The 25,207-nt window shown below is 38.4% G+C and overlaps 1 protein-coding gene across 2 annotated transcripts in view; it reads left to right on the top strand.

The window, feature by feature from the left end:
• NGR-A26 (neuropeptide receptor A26) overlaps positions 1–25,207 on the top strand; it is a 152,409-nt gene that overhangs the window by 54,462 nt on the left and 72,740 nt on the right. For both annotated transcript variants that reach the window (XM_028170585.2, XM_089736678.1), the window contains exon 2: positions 7,922–7,951. The gene's annotated coding sequence lies outside the window, so the exon portion shown is untranslated. The remainder of the gene's footprint in view (positions 1–7,921; positions 7,952–25,207) is intronic.

Genomic DNA, 25,207 nt, shown 5'->3' with positions numbered 1-25,207 from the left:
CGGTTGCGACGAAGGGCTCGACGAGCGAATTAACCCATAGACACAGCCCACTGAGTTTCTCGCCGGATCTTCTCAGTGGGTCGCGTTTCCGATCCGGTGGTAGATTCTGCGAAGCACTGCTCTTGCTAGGGTCAGTGTTAGCATCACTCCGGTTTGAGCCCCGTGAGCTCACCTACTAGTTAAAGTTACGCTGAAATAGTCTCTCAAGGCTATCAGCTTAGGTAGAATTTTTTTTTTAAATAAATACTAAATATTTACTCGTTAATCACGCCACGTTAACTGGTCCCGTGCTAAGTTCGTAAAGGACTTCTGTTGCAAGTACTAGATAACGGAAATAGATGTAAGATTTTTATTATACATAATATAGTATATAATATTTAATATACATCCATAACCCTGGAAAAGATATTTTATATTTATCATACAAATATCTTCCCTTGGAGGGATTCGAACCTGCGACCCCCTTGAGTAGGACCTTGTCACTTACCCTTACACCAGACGGTCGTTGAATTAAAACGTTTATAACATAAAGTAAGACTCCGTCTCAATAGCTCTGACTGGGTTCCCGCCCGGTCCGGGGTAGGGCGCCGGCTGTGAGCAGCAAGAGTTTTTAGTGAGGTTCGACTCCCACATACCCCACCTGCCTTGTGGGTGGGGATCCGGCGATTTTCTCCTGTGGATAAAAAAAATTCGATGACCGAGCTTTGCTCGTTTTTTTTTTGATAAATTGTATTTTTTAGAAATTATATTTAAATACGAATTACACATTGATAAAATGATGAAATATTCCAAAATCGTTTAGGCATTTATAAGTGGCTTCGGGTGGCTTAATAACGCCATCTGCTGAAATGGCTTTAGTGTTATTGTGTCTTTAAAGCAGTTATGAAAAATAGTATTATTATTCGCCAATAGATGTCGGGAATTATCCTTAAAGTTGATTATTGAAAACACGAAAAAAACAACATTTTCTGAAAATAAATCATAGCTAGATCGATTTATCCCCTCCGAAATCCCCTGTATACAAAATTTTATGAAAATCGTTGGAGCCGTTTCCGAGATTCAGATTATATATATAAAAGAATTACTTGTTTAAAGGTATAAGATAAGTTTTCCATTCTGTGGTTTTTAATAAGTCAAAGTAAATAAACATATTGCCTATCATAAATCAGATACTATTTACAGCCAGTACATGCTCATAAAAATCGAACGTAAAAGCATAACGTGCTAACGCTTGAAGGCACAGGATAACTTGCTTACTTACTACAGGGTTCATTGGTAACGTAAAACAATGCTCTGGGCTCCATAAATATGGAAAATAACTAGTTTATAGTCCGCGAAATGTAATATAGACACTACATTGGCCAAGATTATTGGATGGTTTGGACATGTGATGAGACGAAATGACAATGAGGTTGGTAAGATAGTGTTCTATGAATGTGGAAGGCTATAGAGGAAGAGGTAGAACTAAGAAGAAATGGATGGATTGCGTGAAAGACGATATGAGTAAGAGGGGAATGAGCGAAGAAACTGTATATGATAGAGGAGTATGGAAGGAGAAAGCATGTTGCGCCGACCCCAAGTGACTGGGAGAAGGGCAGGAGAATGATTGGCCAAGATTATTTATATATATATATATATTTTTTTAAATAAATCATTGGGATCAAGTTACGAACGGTCATCTGATTCCAATTTAGGATTCCCTGTGTTATCGGTACCAGAGACTGACATACATACTTATATAGATTTTTAAAAGAGATTTTATGACCTGGTAACTAAGACCTTTAAGTCATGTGTTATTCTAATTTATATTCTTATTTTTATGACAAATGATAATATGAAGTGAAATGAAATGAAATGACATGAAATGAAGATGATTAATTTGAGACATTAATCAACTGGGATGAAATTAAATGAAATGATATGAGATGTTATGGGATGAAATATAATCTCAGTAGTGGTCATTTACTGAGATTTTTTCAGTGGACTTTTTGGAAAATCCCGAGAAGTTACGTCCAACGGATTTGTTTCATTTTCCCACATTTGTGCACTTTCACAGATATTAAACAGTTAATAAACCACCGGTATTACACATTTAAACCTGAAGAAACACTAAATAGTCAAAATAAAACAAATCACACAACCTCATGCCTCGCGTTCCCCCCAAAATGTATATATATATATACAAATATAGATAATTAACAACTAAATAAAGAGCAAATAACCTGTTCATCCCACGAATATTTTCCCGGGAATCGAACCCACGACCCTCGGCACAACGGTCAGGGCGGCTAACTACAGCACCACCGAGTCAGTCACTTATATTTGACAGACTTTGATCATTGTTTTAAATTTTATTGGTTTCCCGATATTGCTTGATGTAAGCATCGTGTGTAGAATAATGACTGCTAGAAGGATGAAGGACAAATCAGACGGATTTGTCTATAGCAGCGGTCGGGGAACCGGGGTAACTTGCACTAAATGGGGTAAAATGAAATTTTGGTGGGTAAAAATGAAACTTTTGTGAGTAAAAAGTATATATTGAAGTGAAACTTCTTTAGAATCGTTAAATTTTTAGTTATTGTTTTCTTTTCAAAATTATCATGTGGGCTCTAATATAAAAGAAGCGATTTTGTTTTATTTTGTTCTTCGCCATGGGGTTCGCCATCAACTTATACAAAAAGATTTTGGGGTAATAATTAAAAAAGTTCCCCGACCGCTCGTCTATAGTTTGTTTTCGGTTGCTACTGTTGGAATTCGACGACTCAACTCGATCAAACATACCTATGACGCAATCATAATTGCGGCAGCTCATTCAAGACTCTTTGAAAAACTAAACTATCCACTATTCTATACATACAATCTCAGTATACGTGAAGAGTTTCGATAAATCTCTCCTCGAAGCTTAGAGTGTTTCAAAGTCTCTCATTAAGTTTGTTTAACTCTGTTCTTTCATCGCGGAAACTACCATTTAGATTAAACCTTTACATTTGAAGTTATTAAATATACTAGAGGTCCCGCAGTAGTCGAAATTCGACTATAATTAGTTGTAATTGTAAGTTTGTACACTATTATGATTGTATTTTATACTTCTATAATCACAAATTTCGCCAAGACTACACTATAAAAAAAATTAACAAAGACAAACAATATTTAATCTATTCTCAATTTGACAGTAGACGTCAAGAACAAAAGTTTGACAATAAATAGTATGCATGCGTATGTGCGTCAAATGCATGGTATGTAGTGTGTGTAATGTTTTCTTTATTGATTTTATGTATCTTTTATGCATTATTTAAAAAAAATATTAGCATTGTGCACTTCTTCTCTATATTCTCTATAAGTGTGGAAAATTTCATACCCCTCCGTCGGCGCAATTTTCGTAAAAAGGGATCCAAAGTTTTTGCTTCACGTATTAATATATAGATTAAAAAACTTACTTAGTTTTATTTAGTCATAATCGTGAACTGGATGCAGAACAACTAAGGCATTTTGCTCCGAAACGAGGACGGGCGCACTCTTGTAACCAAGCACTTAAGTCTTTTTTTTATTGCTTATATGGGTGGACGAGCTCACAGCCCACCTGGTGTTAAGTGGTTACTGGAACCCATAGACATCTACAACGCGTAAATGCGCCACACACCTTGAGATATAAGTTCTAAGGTCTCAGTATAGTTACAACGGCTGCCCCACCCTTCAAGCCGAAACGCATTACTGCTTCACGGCAAAAATAGGCGGGGTGGTGGTACATATCCGTACGGACTCACAAGAGGTCCAGTAATTACGCAAATTATATTTTTTGCGGGTTTCATTTTTATTACACGATGATATTCCTTCATCGTGGAAGTCCCGAATGTCTTCCAACTTCCTGATTACGGCCCTGTCTAACACGATTTATTCGGTCGACAGAAGACGTTACGTTAATCTGGAGTTGTGAGGTCATTTTGTCGACGTAAGTGACTTTTGTGACACGTTAAAACAAACAGCACCAGAGCACGAGGTAATAGATTGAGTATGTAGAACTTTAGTGTTGTTTTGAAACTTATATTAGAAGGGAGTGTGAAAGTAGGTAATCAACAAATGAAAGAGCGGACGGTTAGCGTGGTATGGACATGTCATGCGGAGAGAGAAGATGCATGTGACTAGGAGATGTATGGAAATGGTAGTGCAAGTTAGAGGGGGAAGAGGTCGACCGAAGAAGACATGGATGGAGTGTGTGAATGACGATATGAGAGAGAGAGGAGTAAGTGTTGAGATGACGGCTGATAGTAGAGAATGGAAGAGAAAAAATTGCTGTGCCGACCCCACATAATGGGATAAGGTGGAGTAAAAAGAAGAAGATATCAAAGTAATGGTTGATAATCTTTGCAAATCAGGTAACAAACTTAAAACTTTCTTAGCATATAGAATTACAGCGTGATTCTCAAAGATCGTTGCAGCATCGTAAGCACAATCAAAAGTCACGGATTCAATTATGTGTAGAGTATTCTAAAAGGTTTTTGAAATCCTGGAAATTTTATACTAAAAACACTAAAACTCCTAAATTGACGTCTCCCTCCTGGCACCAGGCTCTCGAAAATGCAAATAATGTGTCTCGAAACTGGGAATCACTGATGTTATCAGTTTGGATCCAAGACGAATATAAAGGGAGAATTACACGGGATGCAAACCGTTTTGGGACCGTTAACGTTTTTATGTTTACAATAAAAACAAGTAAAAAAAAACACAAAATTATAGAGATACAATAAAGATAAAAAGTTTCTCCCCAGCGGAGATCGTTGTACGTTTTATTTACAAGTGTTCCCGAAGTGATTTTGCTACATTAGCATTGCGAGTTTTAATGTTTATGTTTATTTAATTTAAATTTGAAATAACTTTTATTATCGTGGAACGTCGGACGAATTTTTTTCATGTTTACGTTCTTTCCGTGTACAGATATTTCTTGTATCTCCATACATACGCACCGTAATGTGTTCGTTCACAATCATTGTTTTGATGATTAATTCTGTTTGTTCACGCTTTTATATCGAAAAACTTCGATTGACGACGAAAAGCTTTTACTATTCAGCTGGGTGGACTTAGTACATTTATTTATGGTGTTAAATTAAAGATGTTTAGGTAAAAAAAGGTACATTGTCTAAAATTATACTGTCACTTTTTGGTAATAAAGAAATAATGCCTTCCAGTGCGATGGATAGGACAACCAGTTTTCTTAGGGTCAGGAGCAGATCACTCGAGTTCCAATTACGCGCGGGGGGCAGTAGGCGGGGTATGTCCAATGCGAACCCGCCTCTGAAGGTATAGTTCATGGAAGGTAGGGTGTGAATAAGGTGACGCGCTTCACTCAGAGGCTCTGAGTCAGAGCGCATATTAGTTCGCCACATTGCTCTATTGCACGAACCGGCGGGCTTCTCAGTCAGCAGGCAATCCGAAACCCGCTTAGGCGGTGCCATTAAATCGTAGCCCTGGGATACCCAGCTGGATTACTGGTTGTGGATCACGTTCATCCCTCATCACCAGATTGCTAGACGGTGCCATCAGATTGTAACCCTCGTCACCGAATTGCTATATTGCAATACGCGTGTATTTAAACGTCGTCTTCTTGAGTTCTCCTCGTCGCTCCATAAAACGGCATATGGAGTGAATCTGAACACTCAGAGTGTCAGGATTCGAGCGAGACCCCCGATCCTGGCCCCCAGCCCAGCAACGGCTCGGCTCAGTGAACACAAGTTTATACCTATTTGTCCTATAAGGGAACTATGTCGACCCTCCAATACGGGCAAGCCGCGAGAGTATGCTTTGCCTTGTCCAAGTGGTATCCCCAATGATGGCACTATGCCATTGACTAAGGCTGTGATCTGGTGGAAGTCCTTCGCGGAGCAATCGTGCTCTGAGGCTTCTGCGGTCACAATTCACCCAGACTCCGAGGACCACCAGAATCGCCTCGAAGGTTCGCAGGCCGGTCAACCAGTCCACTGCAACGCAACTGAGATTTCTGAATGTTTGAATTATAGGCAGCGTCGTGATTGTCGTTTTTAGTTGAAATTTCTGCTCAAAATTACTTTGGTTAGGACTCGTCGTTGTGACTTTTCAAATAGCTTGAGCTTAGGTATTGGATTCGAAAATTAAAACACATTTGTTATACAATTCACTTATAATATAGAGCGATTGTTTTTTTAATTTTATCATGATAGCTTACAATAAAGGCTTCTTCAAAAGTAAGAGAAGATAAACAAATTATAATCCCATTATATAATTTAATAGAATTCGTTTTCCAGCTCAAACTGGAATCTTCATAACAAAGTTCCGCGTGTGTCTCACGAGAGTGTAAAGTTGACGCGAACTTGACGTGTTAAGGAAAACAGGGAAACACATTATGCGGACTAAAACGATGTTTGCCGTTTCGCTACACACTGTTGTATAGGATTCGAAGCAAGTTTATTATCACTACATAGTATAAAACAAAGTCGCTTTCTCTGTCCCTCTATCCTTATGTATGCTTAAATCTTTAAAACTACGCAACGGATTTTGATGCGGTTTTTTTTAATAGGTAGAGTGATTAAAGAGAAAGGTTTATGTGTATAATAGCATCCATTGAATAGTGGAGAAATCAATAATCAATTACAGTTTCCGAAGCGAAGCGAGGGCGGGTCGCTAGTTTAAACATATTTCTTAAGCCTCTCGAGTACCTCCTCTAAGTCGTACTGCATTGACAATATACTGGTAAACGTATATATCTCCAGTACCCATTTTTAGTGCTGTTTGTACATAAATCATGTCATTCAGTCTATCTTCAATACGATACAATCATATATTTCGGGTTGAAGTAAATTAAATTTTGTAGGTCATGTATTGTGAGCACCCACTTAACGCTTGGAAGCCTATGGCAATCACAACTACCACTTTAAAAAATTATCAAACTCCAGCTGAACAAAAAAACCGGCATTTATGTTTACATTACAGTTTAATTTATATATTATTCATCCCTTGTGTGTAAATTAAACAGCTTCCTCTTCATTCAAGGCCACACGTAATGTGGCTATATTGCGGGAAATACGGATCTCGACCGCTCTGGATAATCTTACGAATTAGTTCTCAGGAGTACGGGTTCCCGCAAATTAATTTCGAAATTGATAATTTATTGCACGGAAACTATTGGCCTCGAGGTATCCACTATTAATGGTATTCCGTAGTTACAATTTGTTGATTTCATACATTATTTTCATGCTGCTGTTACATTTATACGATAGGCCTGCCCTGCCTATTTCTGCCGTGAAGCAGTAATGCGTTTCGGCTTGAAGGGTGGGGCAGCCGTTGTAACTATACTGAGACCTTAGAACTTATATCTCAAGGTGTGTGGCGCATTTACGCGTTGTAGATGTCTATGGGTTCCAGTAACCACTTAACACCAGGTGGGCTGTGAGCTCGTCCACACATCTAGGCAATAAAAAAAAAAGGTCACATCGGACTTTTCGCAAAAACAAGAAAACTAGGCAATGATCGCATAGAATGGAAGATCGCAGTAATATTATTGTAATGTCCTCACAGTCGACGTGATCAATTTTTAGTGTTATAGTCGCTAAGTCTGACGTAAGTATTTAGAAGAATTCATACCATCCCAAGATCAAGTAAAAGCATAATTTCTATGACAACAGTGGAGACTTAAGTGAGGATAGCGTATGCCGAAAATAAAACTTTGATTTATGTTTGTATGAATGTGGTGGAAAGCATGTTTTTCTCTTGAAGAACTCATACGTTCCACTTTATAAAGTAGGCTAGCTAATATTATACTATATTATATAATTGTTACACTGACCTCATGTTTCGACTTGGGTACTCGCGATATTATGACCATGAGTCACTACAGTGCGACAGTAACAGCGATGCTTGAGAGTGTAATTATAAAATTTTGTTATTCTTTCAGATAATGTCACCTGAATGAAAAATTGTGCCGGTAAGTCTATATTTTTATTTTATTACTAGTTTTTGCCCGCGACTTCGTCCGCGTGGAATATCTACATATAGCGTAAGCTCTCAAAAGGGGAAAAAAACCGATTTTGTAACATTATTTATTGGTGCTCCGCCTGCATGGTCTTAGCGCGTTGAAACAAACAAACTCTTCAGTTTTATAATATTAGTATAGATTTGTTTGGAGAACCTAGCTCACTTGGTGATAAGGGCTTTTCAGTGTCCATAAGCATTAATTTGTGAATACTGTTACTGCTGGATGCAGCGCGCGTTCAATAACAGTGTATCGAGAGTCTTATCTTTTAGGCCAACATGATTTAAAAATCTCGAATAAAGAAGGCACATTTAACATCAAAGGTACAACGAAATGTATAGGACTAATTCTTCTTCTTCTCCATCGCTCCCTCATTACTGAGGGAGTGATCGTGACTCCGCTTCAGCTTGTCGACTGCCTGTCTCCATCGGCTCCGATCAGTTGCCTGGTGTAGTGCAGCGTTAAGTGGTCCGTTAGTTTGCTCGGAGATCTGGTCGGACTAATTAGACACTGCAATTTTTTTCTACTTTCGTTCTCTTTGAAAGAATCTTAAATAATTTGTTGGTTATTTTTGTTTGGTCGTGTGTTGCGCTACGACAAGACAGATTACTCCGAATTCCGTCAGGGTGTTAACGAATCGGTGCTTTTTTGCGTTTTTAATGTGCGCGGAATGTGATGATTTTTTCGTAACATTGAGAAGTCGAGCGAAATGTTCACATGTGTCATGTGTCACAGTGTAACGCAATTTTTAACCAGACCTTTTCAGAATATATTGTGAATGGTAAAACAAATTAGATTATGGATATACGTAGATTGAAACGGAAATAAGTTTTATTTACTGAAGGCAACTGTTTAATTTCTTACTGGTGGTAGGACCTCTTATGAGTCCGCGCGGGTAGGTACCGCCACCCTGTCTATTTCTGCCCTAAAGCAGTAACGCGTTTCGGTTTGAAGGGTGGGGCAGTCATTGTAACTATACTGCGATCTTAGAACTTATATCTCAAGGTGGGTGTCGCATTTACGTTGTAGATGTCTATGGGCTTCAGTAACCACTTAACACCAGATGGGCTCTGGGCTCATTACTGATTCACTGCAGAAAATAGACAGGATGGTGCTACCTACCCGTGCGGACTTGCAAGATGTCCTACCACCGGTAAAACATGACCGACGGTTAATACTTACCACCAGGCGGGCCATAAGCTCATCTGCCTACAAAGTCAATAAAAAAGCTAGCATTCATATTTTAAATTATTAAGTATACCTAATAATATGGGTTTCGGTATATACTAGGGGCGTCTTGAACTGTTCAGGCCATATTTTATGGTAGACGAAAAATGAATATTACCCAATGAAAATAAAAATCATAATATCTAAACTTTATTTCAAGCCTATTTAAACAAGCGTTCGCTAATTGACGAACACATTACGCTGACATAATATATTATATTTTTTGTAGGTGCCTTTAAAACGTAAACATTACGATTAAATCAATAAAACACTTAGTACTTATCTATAAAACATTCAATAATAAAGTTAATAAAAAGTGAGGGTATATCAAAGAGTTACGTTTTAGAAATTTTTCATAAAAACGATAATGTCTATGAAAACTGTACAGAATTAGATCACCGTTATTTTCTCACGATATCTATTTTAATAAAATATTTAGAGCAGAAGAACGTAAGAGATTTATTGATTCTCTTTGACACGCTTCTTGAAACTTTTATATATATCAATGTACTATCATAACTGTTACATTACATTTTCTTGATTAATTTCACGCTAATAGGGAGATTATTAAAATTTGAACCCGATGATTGTTGTATTGTTCCGCAATACATTTTATGAACTACGCTCAAATTCCTGAACTCAAAGACTTTAGAATAATGCTGCGCTTTTTTCGGCCAAACTAAGTCCAAAAAAACCCAAAAAGTTAAGAAAATGGGCAAAATTTTTAAATGTGTCTGTTCGATAAAAACGGTTGGAAGGTTTGATAAAAAAGACATTCGAGCAACTTGAAAAAATATATCGGAACCTATATAAATGAACTAGAAAAATAACGAAATAAAAATAGCAAACAAATAAATCTTGAAAAAGTTGGTGCTACAAAACAAGTACGGTCTCCAAAAAACAATCAGGGTGATTCATGAAATTGATGTGAAGAATCAAACAGAGTTTAGCTAACACGTAATAGAATTAACTAGACGTGCTTGCCAACAATGAACAGAAGTAGAATAACGAAAGCACAGAGAACTGGGATTACCTTACAACTTACAACTTTGTACAACTTACAACTTGACCTTACAACTTATATCTCAAGGTGGGTGGCGCATTTACGTTGTAGATGTCTATGGGCTCCAGTAACCACTTAACATCAGGTGGGCTGTGAGCTCGTCCACCCATCTAAGCAATAAAAAATATCGAAAAATAATTAGAATAAAAATTGTTAAAGTTCCAAAAACTGTACGGTAATTTGGGTAACAATAGTTTCATGGATCAAAGCCATTACCATAAAAAATCTAAAAAGTGCTTTATCATAAGTACGTTCATTATTTCGGTAACGAAAAAAACGACCCTCGGCAGTATTGTGTAAAAATGAAATAGCTTAAGTCCAAAAAGAAAACTATGTTATAAAGCCTTAAAAGAACAAAGGAATAATCTTCAATAACTTTGGAGACGAGTGTGTTGTGAAGAAGGGGCTTGAATACTTGAATAAATGGCTAGTCTTTTTTTTTAAATTTGAATTACAAAATGGTCAAAAAATAAAATAGATGATTTTAAAAAGCACTCGTGCTATACGAGAACAGAAATAGGATGGAACGTATTGACATGTTATGTGTATTATCGAAGTAAAGACATTACGAATTCATGCTTAAATTGTGGGATTGTTGTTATTGTTGTTAAAACACGACCTCATTGCTTAAGGTGAGCGAGGATATCTATTATAAGTTATGGTGTCGAATAGCAGTGTTATTTGTTAACATTAGATCCTCTATGGAATTTGCCGATCTATGGCAAACGTATCTTATATAAAAGTAATATGTATATTGCTTAACTCTATACAGTAGGTACTATTGGTTAATATTTTTTATAAATTACACTATTAATCTTTGACAAATCTCTTTTTTCTTTCTTTTTAAAATAAGCATGCTACTCTCATTCAAATACAACTCATAAATCAAGTTCATTTTAAATCGCACAAACAACCTTCCCTTTTGTGAATTGGGAATTTTTATTCTACAATACTCTAGGGTCTAATATATTACGAATTTGATTGTGACTTCACAACGCTTGGGGGTAGCACGTGTGAATGGATATCTTATTCGCGATGTAGATGAAAAATTCATATAGTTTTTCATAGAACAGATAGAAACGCAGGTGAGAAATCAGTGGGGGAGATATTGTGGATTTGTTTAGAAACAGGCGAGTAAAAGTCCCTTAAAGTGCTCTTGACTTCATTTAAGCTGTATTGGCTTCATTTAATAGTCCCTATAATAAATGTCAGAGGAAATCTGAAAGTGGCACCTGTGACAGAGAAGTTGACAGGTGCACCTTTGGGATGGTATGGACATGTGATAAGACGAAAGGTCAATGAGGTTGTTAAGAGAGTTTTAATTATGAATTTAGAAGGCTTTAGATGAAGTGGTAGACCTAAGAAGAAATGGATGGATTGCGTGAAAGACGATATTATGTGTAAGTGGGGAGTGAGCGAAGAAATGGTAAATGATAAAGGAGTATGGAAGGAGAAAACATGTTGTGCCGACCCCAGGTGACTGGGAGAAAGGCAGGAGAATGATGATGATTAATCATATCTATTGCATTCACAAACATATTCTTATTTATTTACAATTGAATTGAATTTAATTTATAAAAGCTTCTGGTAACAGGTAAGGTATGCGGAATAAAGCCCAGAAGCAGAAGTCCAATGCGACCGGCGGACCAGATACGCTCTATTCTCAACACCTCAATCCACGATGCCATAGGCGCAGGATAGTCTAGAAGAAAGTTTAGAGGTTTAAGAGAGGCCACGACCCTTAACATTGAGGATTATCGATGCAAGGAAAAGTTACAAAATTATCAAAGTTTCGCGGTAGGCAGCAGCTTGGCTCTGCCCCTGGCATTGCTGAATTCCATGGGCGACGGTAACCACTCACCATCAAGTGGGCCGTGTGCTCGTCTGCCTACAAGGGCAATAATTTTTTTTTTTAATAGGTATATGCAAGATAAATAAGTTTGAAAGAAAATAAGGCGAAGCGAAAGAAAACATGCACATGACACTGACTTCAAAATTCCGATTTTTTTATCTGTCTTTGTGAGTTTTGCTCTGTAGTTTCAAGGTAACAGAATAGCTACAGGATCGATTTTAATGACACATTTTATTTTTAAAGAGCAGTAATTAATCACAAAACTGATATTTAAATCTGGGACTACAGAAATTGGAGTTATTCCAATATGACAAACATTCCATGTCATCATGCGCAATCTAGATAAGGCGAGTGATTTCGTATATTCATTTTGCTGCTTTATGCGTTACTCATCTTTCAGTAGTTCGGAATGTCGAATATTTAGGCCGGTAATCTGTTATGGACCCAACGTGTAGTCAAGACCAATCGACCAACGAGTGAACCAATAGAGATTTTCCATGGCAATAACCATACATGCCACGAATGTATACAAGGCTAAATCGTCTTATTGTATTGGAATTTAAAAATTATGAGAGATATTAAGACCACGGTTTGTAAAACTGATTTCTACCTTGAATACAATAAAGTTTTCAGCCCAGACGATATTTCATCGAGTCCCAGTTGGTAAGCCGTACATCTTCGTGTGTTTTCATTACTCTGTCCAAATCTTGTGAACAGAATGTATTAAATTCTCCTTCCTTTGCCTTCGTTTTGGTATAAAACTATATTTTTAATAGCACGTTTTGAATCATTCGCCTTGTGCGAACTACGTGCAGTAGTTTAAGTGGGATTTTAATTGAATATGCAATTTCGAAAAGGGTACATCTCTGAAAATGTAAAATAATGTAAAAAAAAACTGATTATTTTCTAAATCAGTGTAAAATTGAAAATAATAACTTTTGAGATATATTTTAGTGTTAATTAGCAATTGAAAATTACTGGAATTATTATAAAATGGGTGTAGGTAAGCATCAAAACTACATGTATATGAAAAAATCTATTTGACAAAATACGCGACATGTGCCCTTTTCGAAATTGCATATTCAATTTGATTTTAAATTTATTCCTTGATGAGCTCAAAATCGAATGATATTGCTAAAATGATGATGTAGACAAAGAAGAAAGAACAGAGCGTAGAATTTAGTAAATTTTGAAATCGTTTTTAAATAACACCTAATAAATTAGTACGACTAACAACGTTCTGAATAAACAAAAATCATGATAAAATACTATTTTAATTCACATTTTCAGAATTTGTCCTATTGTATCAAGGCTAATTTATTTTTCTCACATAAACTTAATCTGTGCTGCGATAACTTAGACAGAAGGAACATACACTCACGAACCACTATCCAATAAAATAGAAAAGGTGTTATTTTAACTTTTTGATATATGAGTCGTCTATCATCAAAGGTGGCAATCTGTGCATTTGGACAAAAAAATGTTATTGATATGTCAATACAGATTGATTTGAATATAATCGTCTCCTTCAAAGAATACGGTTCAAAAGCTGCATTAAATAAAGGTTAATACTTAACCTGTTATTTATCTAAGATGTCGTTCAGAAGAGTTTTGTGACTGCCAATGGAATACAAAGTCAATAATTCGTTTTTCTGATTTACCAATAATTGTCCAAAAGTCACATTGCCGGCTTTGATAATAGTCGACTCATATAAGCTCCTGCAATACTGGTGGTAGGGCTTCTTGCGAGTCCGTACGGGTAGGTACCACCGCCCTGCCTATTTCTGCCGTGAAGCAGCATTGCGTTTCGGTTTGAAGGGTGGGACAGCCGTTGTAACTATGCTTGAGACCTTAGAACTTATATCTCAAGGTGGCTGGCGCATTTACGTTGTAGATGTCTATGGGCTCCAGTAACCACTTAATACCAGGTGGGCTGTGAGCTCGTCCACTCATCCAAGCAATAAAAAAAGAAACTACTAGTTACCACGATGTAATAAGCAAGCATATTATTATCTTTTCTTACTGATTGCCTGACTGATCTTCGTGCTCATGACGCAAGCATATGAACTACGAACTCCCTAACTTGTCGAGCACCACAATTAAGTAATCGAACGAAGTGACTAATTACGTCAGCGGACATTACGGCGCTATAATCGGGCTTCATTGTGATTTGATTGAGAATAAAAGTTTGTTCACACCTACGCGTCATAAAAGGTAGGCACGGAGATATGACGATAGCAGGGAGTGGTGTGAGGGATGAGAGAAAGGCGGATTGTGAAAACGAATTAAAATTATTATACTTTCGTTTTGTAGCACTGGATTGAGAGTCAGAGCAGTTAACGAATAACAATCTCTATTCAAATGTCGATCCGAAAGGGTATTGTATAGGGAGTCCTAGATTATATTAACATTGGTATCGAAACCGTTACAGCAAATATGTGTTTTAATACAGACTAGTGGTCTCGCGGTGGTCGAAATTCGACTATAATTAATTGAAATTATAAGTCTGTACACTATTATCATTCTATTGTTAAAGACTATTTTCTATAATCACAGATTTCGCCAAAACTACACTTTAGACAAATATTAATAAAGACAAACAATATTTAATCTATTCTCAATTTGACCACAGGCTTTAAGCAATAAGAAAAGTTTGACAATCAACAATATTAGTATGCATGCATGTGTGTCAAATACATGGCAGTGTGTGTGATATTTTTTTTAATTGATTTAATGTATTTTTATGCATAATTTTAAAAATATATTAAGATTATGCACTTCTTCTCTATATTTTCTATAAGTGTGGGAAATTTCATATTCCTCTATCTACGCAATTTTCGTAAAAAGGGGTACAAAGTTTTTGCTTCACGTATTAATATATAGAAAATAATTCCATTTCACCTTCTTCTTCTTAGTCGTACACTCTTGATAGAGTGGTCGTGGGCATGCATCAGTCGAACCCCGCGATACCGATGCTCCCGCGATGCGACGCCATGTGGCACGATGTTTCGCAGAGTGAGAGCAATCATTTATATTGGACTGAGTCACAGATTTCATACATTTCACCTAACATCGATAAAATGTGCTCTCAAATGATTTCCACTATGAAGGTATAACATCTAGTAATAAAATTAAACCCGCAAACTTTACAAATTTACATAATTATTGGTGATAGGGCGCATTCTAAGTTCGCACTGGTAAGTCTAGCTTTAATACCTGACACTTTAATATCTTGTCTAAAAGGGAGGGGCGGGATTCATGCTGCGATGTCCTTTGGGATCCAATAACTATTTAACACATATATAATGGTTATCGTGTCGATCTTTACAAAAACAACGCTATAGCTTATTCCATAAACGCTAACAGTTTTATTGAGAGGTTTTATAGCGACAGCGGGTTACCGAATTACGATCCCGAGGAATTGATCACTCGCGCCATAGAGATGATGCCGTGTCAGGGTCAAAGAACTTATTACAAAGGACCGTAAGCCCTTCTATTTCAGATAACCTTTACAAAGACAATATTTAAGAGTCTACACAACACAATGCTTTTCGTTAAAGACAACACAATGTTTTTACTTCTTGATAAACTTGGTAAACGTTTTTTTTTATTTCTATGTTGAATTATCTTTTGTTTGGACATCTATTCAGGGATACATTTTTATTCTTAAGTGATGGAAAATTTTATAATTGTTGTTTCTAGCCCATAAAATAAATTATTGAGAGCCAGGAAACAATTGCCCAAAACTTCGACATCCAGGAATTTGTGTGTCTAGTCAATGCTTTTTTGTTATGCAAGGAGAAAGTTATTAATATAGGTTAGCATTATTCTATTGTTATTCTTTACAAGGAACGGAAGACGAACTGCAAGTAACGTGTATCCAATATCCAAAATACTAATACTAATGTGACTTAAATACTTTTGCAACGAACTGTAAAAATATTGATACGTTTTATAGACTTGGCATTAACGTGTCTAATACGAATCGAGATTTTAATTTACATAAATCATCACTGCCTTCAAATTTCTTGTCCGCGAGTTAGGTTCCATGAATTCAAGATACTTAATACGGTAATCTGTCATTTGAGCCATTTGTGTCATAATCCAGAAAAATACCAGTTTGAAAAACTTAGAGGCTTTGTGATATTTTAATTTATTTCAGCGAAACTGAAGAAACTATTGTTTTTTTTGCCCTTGTAGGCAGACGAGCATACGGCCCATCTGATAGTGAGTGGTTACCGTCGCCCATGGACTTCAGCAATGCCAGGGACAGAGCCAAGCCGCTGCCTATAGCGAATTTGCAAAGCTTATTGACGTCACAACATTGAAAACGGATGAAAGTAGAATAACAGAAAAGTCAAGATACGATTTATTCTGTGTGAAATGAAACGTATAAATCAGCAGTTTTTTTTTAATAGACGTCAGTTAGAGCAATATTCAAATATCAACAAATGAGGCCTATAAAATGAAAGGCAGCTAACTCCAAGTCTGTCAAATATTCAGGTAAACTACAAAAATCGGCCCTAAACACGTCATTACGGATCCTCCCGATCCAGCGAAGTACTGATCTTGCTTGCTAGGGCCAGTGTTAGCAACCAGGGACGTCTTAAATTAGGCTGGGGCCCTTGGGCATACAAGAATTTGAGGCCCTTTTGGAAAGTAAAAAAAGCGAATTATGATAACATTTTTTACTGAGTTTTTTTTTTTTTTTTTTTTTATGATTGATGGATTGCTGGTGGCCCGGAGGCCTTTCCAGTTTCACCAGGACAGGTGGGCGAGCAAAGGCTCAGCCAAGAGGGGTGGGATTTGCTAACAACTGCCCGAGCGCCTCCGAAGGAGACCTAACAACTCAAGAGCAATTGTTTCGCGAATGAATCTACTACCGGATCGGAATCGCGACCCGCTGAGAAGATCCGGCGAGAAACTCAGCGAGCTGATTCATGGGTTAGGTTGCACGGCGAACTCTTTGTCGAGTTCGACGAGTACGGTTACCGAGGTCCCTAAGCCTGCTCCTAGAGCTGAAGGCGTCTAGTGCAAAGGTTATTGGATCTGAGGGATCCGTAAGGACGTGTCTAGGGCGTCGACGGTGACTGGCTCCTGCATGATCAGGATTCGGGGAGTAGTCAGCGGCGGCTACGATAAGGCGATTATCATGACGCATAGCCTTATCGAAGTACCGTTCCGACGCTGACTTCATGTATTTCTGGATAGATTCGAGGCCCAGGTCGTCGTGTAGGTCAACGTTCCTCACGAACCACGGAGCTCCGACGGCTAACCTGCAAAAGCGGGATTGTAGAGATTGAAGGGTGTGTATGTGTGTGCGGGCCGCGTGAGCGAACACCACACTCGCGTAAGTCATGACGGGCCTTAGGCAAGTTTTGTAAAGTGTCACCTTGTTCCGAAGGGACATTTTACTCCGCTTACAGATCATGGGGTAGAGTCTACCGAGAATAAACGCGGCACGGTCACGGACTGATTTTATATGCGGGCGGAATGTCATCGATGCATCCAGGGTAACGCCCAGGTACTTGACCTTCCTGGCCCAGGGTATGGATTGACTAAAGAGAGTAATCGGGGGTGTGAGATTCCTCCTCCTAATACGGGAGGAAATCCGTGTGGAGCTTCCCCTCTGAAATAGCACCGCAGTACTTTTCGCTGGGTTGATGTCTATGCGCCATTTTCGGAACCACTGTCCTAGGGCTAGGGCTGCGCTCTGAAGCTTCTTCGCGATTAGGGACTTGTTTCTACTGGAATAGTAAACAGTCGTGTCGTCGGCGAATAAAGCTAAATGGGTCGGCTTTTTACTGAGTATGACCATTTATTATAGGTAATCAAATACAGTATGATATAATATGTCATTAATGATATTAGAATGCTGCTGGTTTTTTGGTTACGATCACGATAACGGTTTTCGTTAGATGGTGTACTTAATAAATTAGGTAAGCGTTCGGAAATATTATTAATTAGTACAGTAGGAATAGGCGCAGTCATCGATATAATGGCGTAGTATATGCCTTATGATACCTTCTGATAAGATTACTGATTTGTGAAAAAAGTGTAATGTGCCCGACAAAAATGTTTTGAGAATAAATGTGTAAGAGAAATTGGCGGTCCTTCGGGGCCCCCTGAGAATGGGGGCCCTGGGCACGGGCCCCGTGTGCCCTTATGGTAAAGACGGTATTGTTAGCAACACTCCCGGTTCGAGAAGCTGAAATAACTGTTCGGATAGCTACGATATTCTTTATTTTAAAGCAGATTTATAAAGAATGAGAATATTACTAATAATCTGCATTTTAAATGACAAAACTTCGCTTATTAGTACTTAGTACAGAGTAAAAATAAATTTTTTCAACTGAATTTGTTAGAGATTTAGCTGCATTTGTTATAACATGAAAACACTAAATCGTGTCCAACTAACTAAACAAGATAGCTCCATTGTTAATCCATTTTACGATATTAAGGCGTTTAGCTGCCTTTGATTTTATAGGTATCAAATGTACCTTAATCGTGTAAGGCCATGAAAACTGTAGAGTTCTCGAAACTTTGGAAATAATTTGGCAATAATAAGAGCGAGATTAAAAGTAGTTTTAATGAAGGCCAGAAAATTAAGTTAGCACAAAACGTTTAGATACGTGATCAAATCAAATCAAAAAAAAAATTATTCACATAAATGAAAGTACATTCTTGTTGAACGTCAAAAATAACTACCTCCAATTCACAAAAAACAGCCTCCGTCCTGAGAAGAACTGGCAAGAAACTCAGCGGGCATGTCTTTTTTTTTTTAATATTAGATTTTTTTAAGTATTCATTTTTATAATATGTATTATAACGTAACAATTATTGCAATATTGAAATGCCTGGAGCGAGCAACTCATTCCCACTTTGTGTAATCTTGTAGATACCTAGTCATTGACTTTATAGTAAGCTTTATTGCACATATGTTCTTTAATAGTTTTCTTAAGCCTATGTATATGTAGGTTCTGAACATCTTGTGGGATTTTGTTGTACAGGCGCACAGACTCGACCCCAAGTATCCCGATACTCTCGGAAGGTTGTACTCTCGAAATGTTTACGAATATACATCAAATTTTAAAAAATGTACTGGTATGGCATCCGCTTGTGGCTTGGATCGAAACCGCCAAAATTCAATTACAGTCAAAGATCGACTTACGTTTCCGTTCGTTTAATTAAATCGTACATAAATAAAATTAAAAGCTATATTTTTCATCGAATTTTCGAATTATGTGGGTTAATGACGTACGTATTTGGGCGGGGAACGAGTGTCGGCGGTTTGCACCGAACGCTTTATAGCCGGACGTTAAGCCAATTACTAATTATTTACGAGTATATCAGTAATATCAATAATTTGCAGTCTGTGCCTTATGAGAGTTAACGAAATTTATTATATGGTAATTTAAAAATTTATTATTTGTTTTAATTTATGTATTTTTATAATAATTTATTATTTGGAAATTTATTTTTGGAACGAAGCTCCTTATGGGACGATGTAGTGGGGTACCCGAACCGGGAAAAAACGTCCGTAACGCAAGATTTTTATTATTGATGTATTATAGTCTTATTATGATGGCTATACAGTGTCTAATGTATTATATAGTCTACGCGATGACGGTTTTTTTTTATTTTTTTTATTGCTTAGATGGTTGGACGAGCTCGCAGCCCACCTGGTGCTAAGTGGTTACTGGAGCCCATAGACATCTACAATTAAATGCGCCACCCACCTTGAGATATAAGTTCTAAGGTCTCAGTATAGTAACAACGGCTACCCCACCCTTCAAACCGAAACGCATTACTGCTTCACGACAGAAATAGGCGGGGTGGTGGTACCTACCCGTGCGGACTCACAAGAGGTCCTACCACCAGTGATTACGCAAATTATAATTTTGCGGGTTTGATTTTTATTACACGATGTGATTCCTTCACCGTGGAAGTCAATCGTGATCATTTGTTAAGTACGTATTTCATCAGAAAAATTGGTACCCGCCTGCGGGATTCGAACACCGGTGCATCGCACATACGAATGCACCGGACGTCTTATCCCTTAGGCTACGACGACTTCAAACGGTTCTTATTATTATTCATATAAATAGCTGTTTCTTTGTATATTATTATTATATATTTTTTTATAAATAATTGTGAATAAAATAAAGTTGATAACTTTGTAACGTATTTTTTGTATCAATAAAAAAATCTTAGTAAAAAATATATACCCGAATAATTATTTTCTTTATACCTCGAATAGAACTTAAAATTAATATTTTTATAATAAGGAACTTCGTTCCTATCCGGTGTCCCACGACATCACACATCTTTTTTTGCAATTAAATGGCTTACGTGCTGTAGTATTTTTTATTTATTTGTGACCGTGACCACGAAAAGTGTAGAGTATTTGATACGTCGCTAATAAACAAATGAATATAAATAAATGAGAGCTTAAAGTGAAACGGTAAGTCTAATTTTATCATCGAAGAAAATATAATACTAAAAATAATTATGTCCGAAACCGCATTTAATTGCGAATTACCGCCTTGTAGCGTCATAATTGAATTGTACATTTACTCGTTTATGGATGATGTTTTTTCGCTTATATTTATTACTGCGTCTTAGTAATTTGCGATTCTCTGTCATCGTATAAATGTGCTGTAATATTTACGTATTTTGAATGCGGAATTTTCGCATTCCGAGTTCTGAACGCATCTGAAGATGACACAGATCTTTTCGACTTAACGGAACGTATGATGTTTTGATCTTTTGATTATGCCGGCTTGGTACAGCAAGGAGCGGCCTGGTTGGGCCTCTAGCAAGTACATGAGTGACAGTGAGTATTTACGATCGAGTGGGTCGTGTGTCGTATGCAAAGGAAAAAAAAATACACAATTTTTATGATCGTTTTATTATTGTTAGTATATATTCAGACAACTTATAATGAGTCAGGAGAGACTTACAGTGACGGGTAAGGTGGATGGAAGACGATCCAGAGGAAGAGGTGAGAGCCGAAAAAGATGGAGTGACCAATTGTCCTAGTATCTGGACATGAGACTGAGCTACGCACTTCACTGTGCCACTGACTGACATAAGTGGCAACAAATTACCAAAAAAGGTCACAGGCGGGCGCATCACGATGCTCAGCAATGAGCGATCGACTGAAGGAGGAGGAGGATATTCAGACGAGTATGTTAGCTCACCGCTGTTACCTGCTTACCGGTATTTATACTAAACATTTGCCATTGGAAATCAGTTGAGATTATTTTTTGAAGTACCGATTGGATAGACAGACTCACGACCCGAAATGTGTTATGTTAATACTCAACAGAGCCAATAGATATCAGAAACTTTAGCTTGGGATATGGGATGAGATTCGCTACATTGTATATAAGGGCGTCAAAGCTTTGAGAGGCTGAACAGTCTACTATCATTGCGAGTTCTGTATATCTCTGATCACACGGAGTCCGATGTATGCAACTGTGCACCTCTGAGCTGAAATGATCTGAATAACGACCGATTTACGCTCCAATCTGGAACACTCGCTTTCTATGCGCAGCGATGGTGTTCGCAAGACGCTTTTGCAGACGAGTCCAACAGCTTGGCTCTGCCCCTGGCATTGCTGAAGTTCATGAGCGACGGTAACCTCTCACCATCAGGTGGGCCGTGTGCTCGTCTGGCTACAAGGGCAATAAAAAAAATAAAAAAAGTCCAGATAACCCATCGGCATAACAAGTTAAATTAAAAAAAAAATTGTCATTACTTTCTCGATAAAATTCTAATGAGACCAAACGAGTTGCATCAGCTTTCAAATAAATTTCTGCGTAACCCGCAGAGGGTGATTGGCCGTCAGAGTCATCCGCAGGTACCGCACGATTTCCTACGAGGCGGCTTGCGTCCTGGCCGGATCCCCGCCCTGGGACCTAGAGGCGAAAGTACTCGCGTCATTATATCGATGTCGCGAGGAAGAGCGGGCACGGGGCTCGAGGCTGGTGCAGCGGCAGATCGCGCTGCGCCGAGAGGAGCTCCGTCTGGCCTTGGTGGCGGAATGGCGGCAAAGGCTTCTGCGCCCTACCGCCGGCCTCGCAACCGTCGAGACGATCCGGCCAGTACTCGACGACTCGCTCGGGAGAAGGCACGGATCCCTGTCGTTTAGGGTGACACAGGTGCTGTCGGGGCACGGTTGCTTCGGCAAGTACCTGTGCTGCATAGACAGGGAGCCGGACGCTCGGTGCCACCACTGCGTCCACTGCGGGGAGGACACGGCGCAACACACGCTCGCCGAGTGTGTAGCTTGGGAGGAGCAGCGCCGTGTCCTCACAAATGAAGTAAGAAGCGATCTGTCGCTGCCGGCCGTAGTGCGGAGGATGGTCGGCAGCGCAGAGTCGTGGGACGCGGTGGTGTCCTTCTGCGAGGACGTGATGTCGCAGAAGGAAACTGCAGAACGGGAGAGGGAGATCTCGACTCCCTTCCCCGGCCGCAGAAGGTGCACCGGGCGTAGGACAAGGGCGGACAACGCCCTTTTCCGCCCCCCATGAATGGGTTCAGGGGCGAGGGACTTGGGAAAGCCCTCGCCCCCTATTCGATGGACCGAGACGGAGGCGCGTGCGGGTGTCGGCGCGTGCCTCTGAGGCGATGCACGGAGTAGCTGAACGCCTCACTACCCCGTGCAGGAGAGACGAGGCCTGGACAGACCGGGCCAGCACTGGTGTGGGGCTGCGGAAGAATTTGGATTCCCGCGGCCCTGCGCGCACGTGTGGGTGGACACCGGGGTGGTTTTAGCCGGTAGGAGTCCGGCACGCCCCTCCGCTTTTCCCCAGGCGGAGGTAGTCCATGAGGATTACCCCCGAAAAAAAAAAAAAAAAAAAAAGGTTTCAAATAAATCGGTTGAGCTAGATAAAAGGTACACATAAAAAGTCCAATGGAATTGATGGCTTCGTCTTTTTTTGAAGTCGATTCTTTTATCGATTTCTTTTATGTGCCATACAACCACAACGCAATACAATTCTGACTTCGACTTCATGTCACAAGCCAGGCCGCATTTACCAGCATAAAAAACCGTATACCTTATTGCGTATTCTCCATTTTACGATTTAGCTCCTTAACAACCTTAATCCTCAAGTTCATTTTGGAAACAACAGTCTCCAATCAAGTCGATAACGCGCAGGGTCACATCGTTCGGTTAGAAGAGTCGATAAATTATTCGCAAAAGAAGACCAATTAATCCCTCTGATCAGAAGTATTTATCGTTTCTTAGGAAAGGTGACCTCGTACGAAATAACTCGTACAAAATACTTTAAATGCTTTGGACGAATAAATTGCTGTCGATTTAAATAATGCTCACTAAGCGGCGTTTGGAGAGTTAATTCGAATTTCGGGATTAATTAAATGAATTGTTGCAGTCCGAATTGTTTTCCTTACATTAATAATAACTACATGATTAGGGTTTCCAGTTATCTATATATTAATACGTGAAGCAAAAACTTTGTATCCCTTTTTACGAAAATGCGCGGACGGAGGAGTATGAAATTTTCCACACTTATAGAGAATATAGAGAAGAAGTGCACAATGCTAATATTTTTTAAAAATAATGCATAAAAGATACGATAAATCAATAAAGAAAACATTACCCACACTACATACCATGTATTTGACGCACACACGTATGCATACTATTTATTTTCAAACTTTTGTTCTTGACGTCTGTGGTCAAATTGAGAATAGATTAAATATTGTTTGTCTTTATTAATATTTTTTTAAAGTGTAGCCTTCGCGAAATTTGTGATTATACCTAGTCAGGTCATAAATTCTGTCACATGCTTAATGTAAAATAATTGAAACAAGTTTATTCATTATGTAACCATTCATATACCAAAATGAACTTAACAAAACATAGATTCTTATGACACTAAAGCTTATTCAAAATGACCTCCGTGATTTTGAATACAGGCCTACAATCTGCGCGGCCAACAAACTTACAATTCCAATTAATTATAGACGAATTTCGACTACTGCGGAACCTCTAGCTTATACAATTTTTTAACTTTTTTATATAAATGTTGTTTTTATTTTCACGTGTGATCACTAAACATTTTTGATATGATAATATTTTGTCTATAAAATTAGCGTAGAAACATTTATAACGGATTTATGAGTCGAGTCGCCAGCCGTCTTTCCACATTATGTGCGAAACCTAGGGTAGGTACTATCACATTTCCTACTTCTGTCTTGAAGTAGCAATGAGTTTTGGCTTAGAGCAGCCCTTACACTCTAAAACCGAAACTAAGAACTCATGTTTTAAGATCGGTAGCGGAATTTACGTTGTTGGAGTCTATGGGCTCCGGTAGCTGGTTTTTTTATTTATTGCTTAAATGGGGGTACGAGCTCACGGCCCACCTGGTGTTAAGTGGTTACCGGAGCCCATAGACATCTATAGCGAAAATGCCGCCACCCACCTTGACATATAAGTTCTAAGGTCTCAGTATAGTTACAACGGCTGCCTCACCCTTCAAACCGAAACGCATTACTGCTTCACGGCAGAAATAGGCAGGATGGTGGTACCTACCCGTGCGGACTCAAAAGGTCCTACCACCAGTACGAAAGCCGTCCACGCATTTAAGCAATAAAGAAAATGTTCATAGCAATTTAGCAGTAGTAAGAGCATCGGGCGTTCCTATCGCTAAAATCGATGCGTTTTAGATATCGGGTATCTAAAACGAATCGATTTTAGCCGCGATATCTAAAAATATTGGAGCACAATAAATATAATTACTTTATTTAAAAGTTCTTAATTTTTCAAGAATCCGATTTCGGCAGTTTTCGTGACTTGTTACTGTCAATAGTTCTTGTCGTCCAATAAGAATATCGCTCCAACTAACAAATGAACGAGGACTGTTTTTTATCTATATATTAATACGTGAAGCAAAAACTTTGCACCCCTTTTTACGAAAATTGCGCGGACGGAGGAGTATAAAATTTCTCACACTTATAGAGAATATAGAGAAGGAGTGCACAAAGATACTTTAAATCAATAAAGAAAACATTACACACACTACCATGTATTTGA

Source organism: Bombyx mandarina, chromosome 22, assembly GCF_030267445.1.
Source record: "Bombyx mandarina strain Sakado chromosome 22, ASM3026744v2".
NCBI lineage: Eukaryota > Metazoa > Arthropoda > Insecta > Lepidoptera > Bombycidae > Bombyx > Bombyx mandarina.
Note: the sequence above shows the minus strand (reverse complement) of the source record. Positions and strands in the feature narration are given on the sequence as shown.